This window comes from Malurus melanocephalus, unplaced genomic scaffold, assembly GCF_030028575.1.
Source record: "Malurus melanocephalus ecotype Western Australia unplaced genomic scaffold, MMel_1.1 scaffold_99, whole genome shotgun sequence".
Lineage (NCBI taxonomy): Eukaryota > Metazoa > Chordata > Aves > Passeriformes > Maluridae > Malurus > Malurus melanocephalus.
The window spans coordinates 40,092-48,220 of record NW_026623331.1 but is presented as its reverse complement, the minus strand read 5'-3'; positions in this window follow the sequence as shown (position 1 = coordinate 48,220).

Genomic DNA, 8,129 nt, shown 5'->3' with positions numbered 1-8,129 from the left:
CAGAGATGGGTAGGCGCCTGAAGGCAAATGCATAATATTAATTTAGACCCCTTCATCAGACAAACCCTCTTTTTTGTTGTTTTTGTCTCTCAAACACTGACATTTACTCATGACGCCTACTTAGAGCTGTGCAGTGCATTGCAAAATTCAGTCTTACTGCAGAAAAACTGAAGTTCTCTTTTCATCATGGGCCAAATTGCATGYTGTGTCCATTTAGGGGGAAAAGAGAAGTCAAACTGCTCAGAAYAGCTTTCTTCCATCCTCCTTTGAGTTTCATTATCAATGACACTTTCTATGTCAGCAGACACCTAAACTTTCTTTATGAGCTTCTAGCACAGCCTGGCACAACTGCCCCTATTTAAATCTCTCCTATACAAATACACTTTATCCATCAGTATCTTATGACCCAGGAAGACATAAAACTCAATTTACTCATTAACCTCAGCTTTCTGAAAYTGCAATTACTGCCCTGTGCACAGTCAGTAATTGAATTGAAAACGGGTAGCATGCAAATGCCAGCCAGTGCTAGCTACTGCTAAATAGATAATCCTGCATGCTTACCACAATTGCATGTGGCACACAGAAAGCAGGTGGAAAAACAGTGTTAGAAAGGAAAATGCACAAAGTAGCATGTGCAGGGATTCAGGAGATGCAAAAGACCAGACTCACAGGAACCCACTCAGTGGGAATAARCAACATTATATTAGCTTCGGTTTATGATTACAGTTAATAGCATGCAGTTATTACTTTTGCATTGAAAAGCATTTTCTGTGCGGATGGTTTCACCACAGAATCAGATCTTGTTTTTCTCCCTGCCTTTTGTAATTCAAGATGCTGGCTAGCATTTTATGTAGCCTAGTATCTCCTGCCCCAGCTGGCATGAAAGAGATCAAGACATTATAAATAAGGACTGGGTTAACAGAATGAGATTCAACTTCAAGTGTGCTTGTCTTTCAACATTGCTACTTTCCATTTTTTTCCTCCCACTGAAGCATGAGTGTTTGCTTATCCAGGCTTGCAGACAGTGCTTTTCCATTTTTCAGCTTGATCTATGTGCAGATGATCCTGGTCTCTAGTAGTTACGTTTCATATCTCATCATGGCCCTTGCAGAAGTATCTCAMTGGTTGTCTGAGTGCATTTATCAGGAAAACTCATATTCCTCTAACATTTAACTTGTTTGGTTTAGTTTCCTGGTTCCAGTCCTAATTTCTTAATTTCTTTCCTTTACTACAGGGAAATGGTCCAGTAAATAAAAAATGCCACTTTAAGAGCTTGACTCACCATGGTTCTGAACCCATAAAAGGCATACCTATATTACAATTTTAATTCAGATCAGGACCATTCCCTCTTGCTGCACTTTGATTCACATCACATACATGTGTTGGAAGGCCTTGCCATCATTCCTGTATAATTGCACAGGCTGCTGTATGTGTGAGTCCTAAATACATCTTTCTATGTGTTCCAAATGGGAACACTGGATGGGGTCTAGACATATACAGGCCTGGGTTGATATGAGGGGTCTTGGAATAACACTAAGGATGCAAGTAATCACCAAAGTAAATTAAAGATACTCACAATTTGGAGCTGGGAAAAATTAGTGTTAGGAATAAAAGAGAGCAGAAAGCATTATCCAACATATGTAAAATGTTGTAAATGCAGATGTGATGTACTTGCAGACCAGTGGAAAAAAACCCAAGGTCTATTAAAGTGCCAGTAAACATGAAAACAGCCCCAAGCGGAACCCAGAGTGAGGAAGAAGTTGCCAACATCATATTCCTCTTGGCAAAGAAGAGRAGGAAACCCAGTCATCAACATCACACCCCACCCAGTGCGTGTACATGTGCCTCTGCGCATTTCTCTTCAAGAGTTTAAATTGATTTTTTTTTCATAGARTGAGAAGTATTAATTTTGTTAGATGATTGGCACTGGGAAATTTAGTAAGTGGACTAATCATAGTAACTGTTTATTGCATTTTATTGAAGTCTACTAACATGTCAGACAAGCAATAAATTCTTGGCTTCTCAAATAAGGCATGTCCCCATTTTTGCTTACAAYAAAATTTTGAGAATAACAAACTGATTTCAATTAAGATGCATTTTGTTGCCAGTTTGAGTAATCCTTGTCTGGATGCAGAGAATTCACAAAACCTGCAGAGTTATTTCAGCATAGATTTGTATTCAGAACACCACCAGTGGTGCAAGTTAAATGTAACCAAGCTTAAACTTTGAAATGTGTCAGGGTCGAGATTTTCACTGCTTTAAAACTGCTTTCAATCTGCTCTTAAGCTGACAGAAATCGTGTAACCTGCCTGTGCTTTCCTTAGAGTGGCAACTATACACRTCTTGTGCAAAAGCCACCTGTCTTGTCCTCCCTCCCACACACATTCCACAGAGGAGAGTTCTCTAAGGGACACTGGAGTCACTGATTTGGCATGGTTGATAGATACTGTTATCAAAGAATATACGGCAAGTAGAAAAATTATATTGGGGATCTAAGACTATCTGTTATACCCAGCCATCACAGACTGTGCAAAAACTGAGATCTACTTGATCTAATTTACCTGGATTTATAAAAGTCATTCAATACATCCCTCACTGAAAGCTCTTAGAGACACCAAGATGCCATGGAAAAGTCCTCTCCTGGATAAATTGCTGATTAAATGATAAAAAGTTATTGTGTAAACTGATGCTGAACCCCCATTTTTGAATGCAGTTCTGTCCCTCTTGAAAAGAGATGATAAAAGATGTACAGAGGAGGGCTGTAAGGATATTTAAAGGTATGAAATGACTTCAATAACAGGAACAACTGAAGATAACAGGACTTGGCAAGACTGCAAAGGATATGACTGATGGAAACACTTGATATAAGATCTTAGAATTATGGGAAGTTATTTTACCATAGAAATGGTAGAAAGGAAACAATTGTTCAACTCTTTCTTCTTGTAAGAGAATGCTGRGGGATGAAACAAATTAGGTGATGATAAATTCAAAATTAAAGCTCTTTTCCCCCATAGTCTATTTCTGTGCTGATGCACTTACTACYACARTATATTGAAGAYATTGATAATACACATGGGTCTAAAAATATGCAAGCAATTGGACTAATTCTTGGAAAAAAAATGCATTGTGCTATTACGATTAATCAGCTCAGGGACAGTAGAAGTTTACCATCAAGACATCCTGCCCAGCAGGGAAAAACTTTATTTTCTGTAAATCCTTGTCTATTTTAGGATTGCACTGGGAAAAAAGCCTCAATTTTATGTYTGTCTATAACACAGGGGATTAAGTTAATGAGGCTTGAACAACCCCTTCCATTTCTTTGTTCTTAAAAATCAAAACTGCATCAGAGCAAAGAAAGCAATGCCCTTATCCAGAGGTCATCTCTGCCAGCAAATGGATGTTCTGGTCTCCTCATCTTCCCAGTGGTGATTGGAGCTCTTTGGATTTTGTCCTTCCCCTCATCATGTCACTAAAACCCCATTAGGGGCAGCTGTAGTATCATGCAAGAAGGACTACAGTCTTTTATGCCTGGAGCATAAAGTAAGTAATTTCATAATTCGGCAGGTAACAGATTTTGGCTTCCTTCCCTCTACTGCCTTCCACTCCTGCCTTCCTTCCCTCTTTCCAGGCAAGCTTGGATGATTCAATAAAGCCTGTGTTTACATGGCTACTGTGAATCTGCACCACTATTCCTGAGGAAAAAAAACTGACTTCTTTCTTCAGTGCTGGCCAGCTTTTAGGGACTCAAACTCTTCTGCCAGCTAGGGAAGGTGTCTGTGGGACTGTGTGCACTAACACACTGAGATACACACAGCAGATTTTATAATCCTTAAATGCTTAAAATCCTTAAAAAAACATAGGAAGGCTTTAGAGAACATGATAAGGAACTCTGGGTTAGAAGAAAGTGTAACAACTTTAATCCAAACAAGTATCTTAATTCCCTCATCACAACAAAAATAATAGCCAACACCAATCAGGATTCCTTTTTTCTAAGAGCCAAAATCATCTTCACAAAATAAAAGTTAAAACTTTTAACTACGATAAAACAAAATATTTCAGAATTATCTGTTAGGATCTGCAGAAAGCTGGATTCTTATGCAAGGGYTGGCACATGGCCAGACTGACATAAAATTTTGTTTTAATAATATTGACCCTGTAATCCTCTGTGACACAACAGCATCTTTGAAGAATAATGAATTGAAGCAGACCTCTGAAGTACCTAGCATTAAAATAAAAGGTTAACTTTACAATTTTAAAGAAAAACACCCTTGACAAGAGACAGTTTACCTATATTTTGGCCAGAGCTGAAAGGAAAAATAGTTTCACTCCAGACCACATAATCAAGTATAGAGAACAGACTACACATGCAATTCTAAGAATAAAAAAAAAATTATGAGTCCTGTGCAGAAGAAAAGTAATCACACTGAGAGGTTTTTTTGTGTGATTTTTTTTTTTTTTTACATTTTGATTGATTTATTAGGAAATGAAGATGGATATTTAAGACAGATATTTATTGACTTTTGAATAAGTCATTGAAGGGAATCATCAGGAAGTACAACGAAACAGATTGTATCTATCATGCAGATCACTGGAAGTTAACTAAGAAAAGCTTTTCTGTGAGAAAAGATACTTAGGAAAATATGATTTTGCACACATAAAGTGAAGTGTCTTTCTAACCCTTCAGTACTTCCTTCCTTGTAAGAAAACAACACACTCGTGCATTTCTTTAGTTATATTTTCAGTTCCCACGGTTACACATCGCTTTAAGTTGCTGCTTTGGAAAAAGCAGGAGTTTTGACGGAAGAGGCGTTTACTCAGTAGGAAGCAGTGGGAAGGAATTGCTCACCARCAGGGCAGGGAACAGACTCCTGCGCTGGCGGAGCTTCACTGACCCCTAATGGACAATCCCCACAGTGCGCTGCCCTGGCAGCAATTTCCACCCACGCCAGAAAAATTCAGAGTGGCCAGCCCTCCTCCTTTCAGCCTAATACGAACTCCGACACCTCAGCTTTTCACTCTTTAGTGTGACCATATTTAGTCCACCTTCGTATTGTCTGAAATGTTTTAAGAAGCTAGAAGGAAGAGGAAGGTGAGCAAACAGTGTTTAATGCAGCCATTCTGACAACTAGTAAAGACAGWGCAAATTTACCCTTTAAAAACTAGAGCAAACTGGTTTTACATCTTTCAACGAGAAATAAAAACTGTTAAGGACTAAGATGTCCAACTGACCCACTGCAAGTACTTTTAAAAGGAAGATTTGCAAKCAGCACCTCAAGAATCTGCACAAATGATGGTAGTGATTTGAAAGGCACAGTCCAAGCATTTGTTCCTTTTCTCCCCAAGAGTGACTACACCTGCTATTAGGAGAGCAGTGAGACATTTCCATTACAGGAAAAGGACTCTTTGCTTCCGCAAAATTGCTACCGTTTCTGCTGAGTGAAAAATTGCCAGCACCAGAAGAGAGAACGAATCCACGCTGGCTGGTGCAGTTTCTTTTTGTCTTTGACAGAATACAAACTCAAGGGAATGAATGACAAAGCTGGAAACCGGCTGCATTTCCCATTCCCCATCTAGAAAAGGTTTTTGTCCACATTCTCTTTTTACTACTTTGGTTGCTCTGTTCCCATTTTCCTGTGCACCTTTCCTWCCTACCCCAGAAACGCAGTGAGATTTTGACATGCATAAGGTTATGGCATAGAACATAAACGACCCCACAGCTGATGCCCACACTGACAGCCAGAACAGCTCCGTTTAGACAAACAATAGCACTAGTCCCTAAGAAAATTGCTGGCTTCCAAGGCTAACTGGATTAACTAGAAATMCTTGCCCAAGTCAAAAACACCCACCAAATTTCCAGTCCTGCTTAAATCTAGCACTCTAAGTAATGATCACTTTATGGTATCACTTTCACAATGATAAAAAGGCAAACCAATTAAGGCAAACCCTTTGCTGCCAGAAATTCCTGCCTCTTCTGAGTGGTGACATAAGTAACAGATTAAATTAAATTACATTAATCTCTGGTTAACAGAGTCCCTTGAGAGGCAGTCTTGAAGAGTAAAGGAGTCCAAGAAGGCTGGACATGGTTCCAGAAGGAAACCTTAAAGCTGCAGTAGCATGTGCTGAAAGACGAGCTGGCARGGAAGAAGACTGGCCTGGCTGAGCAGAGCTTTGGCTGAAACTCAGGGAAAACCTTTGGAAGAACAGGCAGGCAACTAAGGAGAATGAAAGGGATGTGTTGAGGTTATACAGAGAGAAAACTAAAAGGACCAGGGCCCAACTAGAACTWAATCTGGCTATTGCCATAGAAGACAATAAAAAATGTTTCTACAAATACATCARCAATAAAAGGAGGGCTWATYTCCATYCTTTATTGGATGCAGGTGTAAACAYAGTGACAAAGGATGAGGAGAAGGCTGAGGACTTAATGTCCTCTTTGTCTCAGTCTCAAGTAATAAAGCCAGTTRTTCTTTGGGTACCCAGTTCCCCAAGCTGAAAGACAGGGACAGGGAGCAGAATGAAGCCCCCACAATCCAAAGGGAAGCAGACAGTGACCTGCTACACCAGTTAAGACACAYACAGGCCTATGGGGCTGGATGGGATCACAAGGGTCCTCAGGTAGCTGCTGATAGTGTTGAACAAGCTACTTTGTGTCATTCCCAACCCTGTGTTGAGTTTCACTGCAGAAACCACAGTGAGGGGGGCTGGAGTGTGCAGGAAAGGGCAGTGTAGCTGGGGAAGGGTCTGGAGCATAAGGYTTATGAGGAGCAGCTGAGGGACCAGGAGTTCTTTGGCCCGGAGAAACGAAGCCTCAGGGGGGCCTTATTGTTCTCTAAGATTACCTGAAAGGAGGCTGTAGCCAGGTGGGGACAATCACTTCTCCCCAGTGACAGAAAAGGAGGAAATGGCCCCAAGCTGTGTCAAGGAGGTATTTTGAGTATTTTAACTTCCAGTCCTTGTTTTCCACCTTCTTGTCTTCAACAGAAGTACCAAATCTTGACCTTAGTTGTGTATCTCTGCTCTAAAGGAGCAGAGCATCTAGTGAAAGGAATATCTGTCACTATTTCTCTAGCACACATGCACTACAGTGCATAATTCAAAATGTTCTGGTAAGTCATGGTTTCAGTTTTTTTTTTTTTTGGATTGTGACTATTAGATACAAGAGAAATTTCCAGTGTTCCTATTTTCTATTCACTTGTGAAGAAATGATCTGTTAACCCACAGGCTGAATGTCCATTACAGTCAAAAAGTTTACGGACCCAATCAAGTATTGTTTTGGGTTGACTGCTCATTTTCCATGAATGAAAACAAGGGAGCAGCATGAATAACTTTTTTTTCCCGTTCCCTCTTCCCATATCACACCATAAATGCCTGCTGGGTAGAGCAAGGGCATAAATAAACTGGTTTTGATTCATATAAAAGGTGTAGGGGTAAAATCAGAAGACAATACCCTCTTCACAGTATAATGGATGCAAAGGAAACGGGTCCTGAAAATGTTAGGATTTCTGATGAATAATCAAATACATTCAGGCACTCAAATAAGTATGTCCTTCTTAAATGCAATAATTTTTAATTTTTGGTACAACAGACTGAGATCCCAATCTGCCTATATACAAACAGCACAGAATTACAAAAAGAAAGTTTATCTAAGTCAAATTTCTTAATTTTTATTAAATTCAAAAACTGCAGGAAAAAAATCACAAGTTTCTAAGTACAAATAAAAACATATCAGCTAAAATAAAATGGTTGTCAAGTTAAAACCCACTTTCCATAATTTTCCCTTCCTTGCTATTGCCCACAATATCATCTGAACTCCCAGAAGTGCTTCAGAAATTCATTTTACCTTACCAAYAGGATAGTAAACTGCAAGTTTACTATGTAAAAAAGCAAACTGCTTAGGCACAAGGTGGCAGAAGACATAAGCACAAATATAAACCATGCTTTCCTTAATTTGTCAGTAGAAATTCAGGTGTGCTACAGACTTGCATGGCATTGTATTCAGAATGTCAGAGCTTACTCAGTGAAAGAAGGGCTTTTTTTTTTTTTTTGTTTTGGTTTTTTGTTTTATCAGTTTGTTGTGTATTTTTTCTCCCATAAAACAGGGAGAAGCTGTTTAAGTCAGTGGTATACCT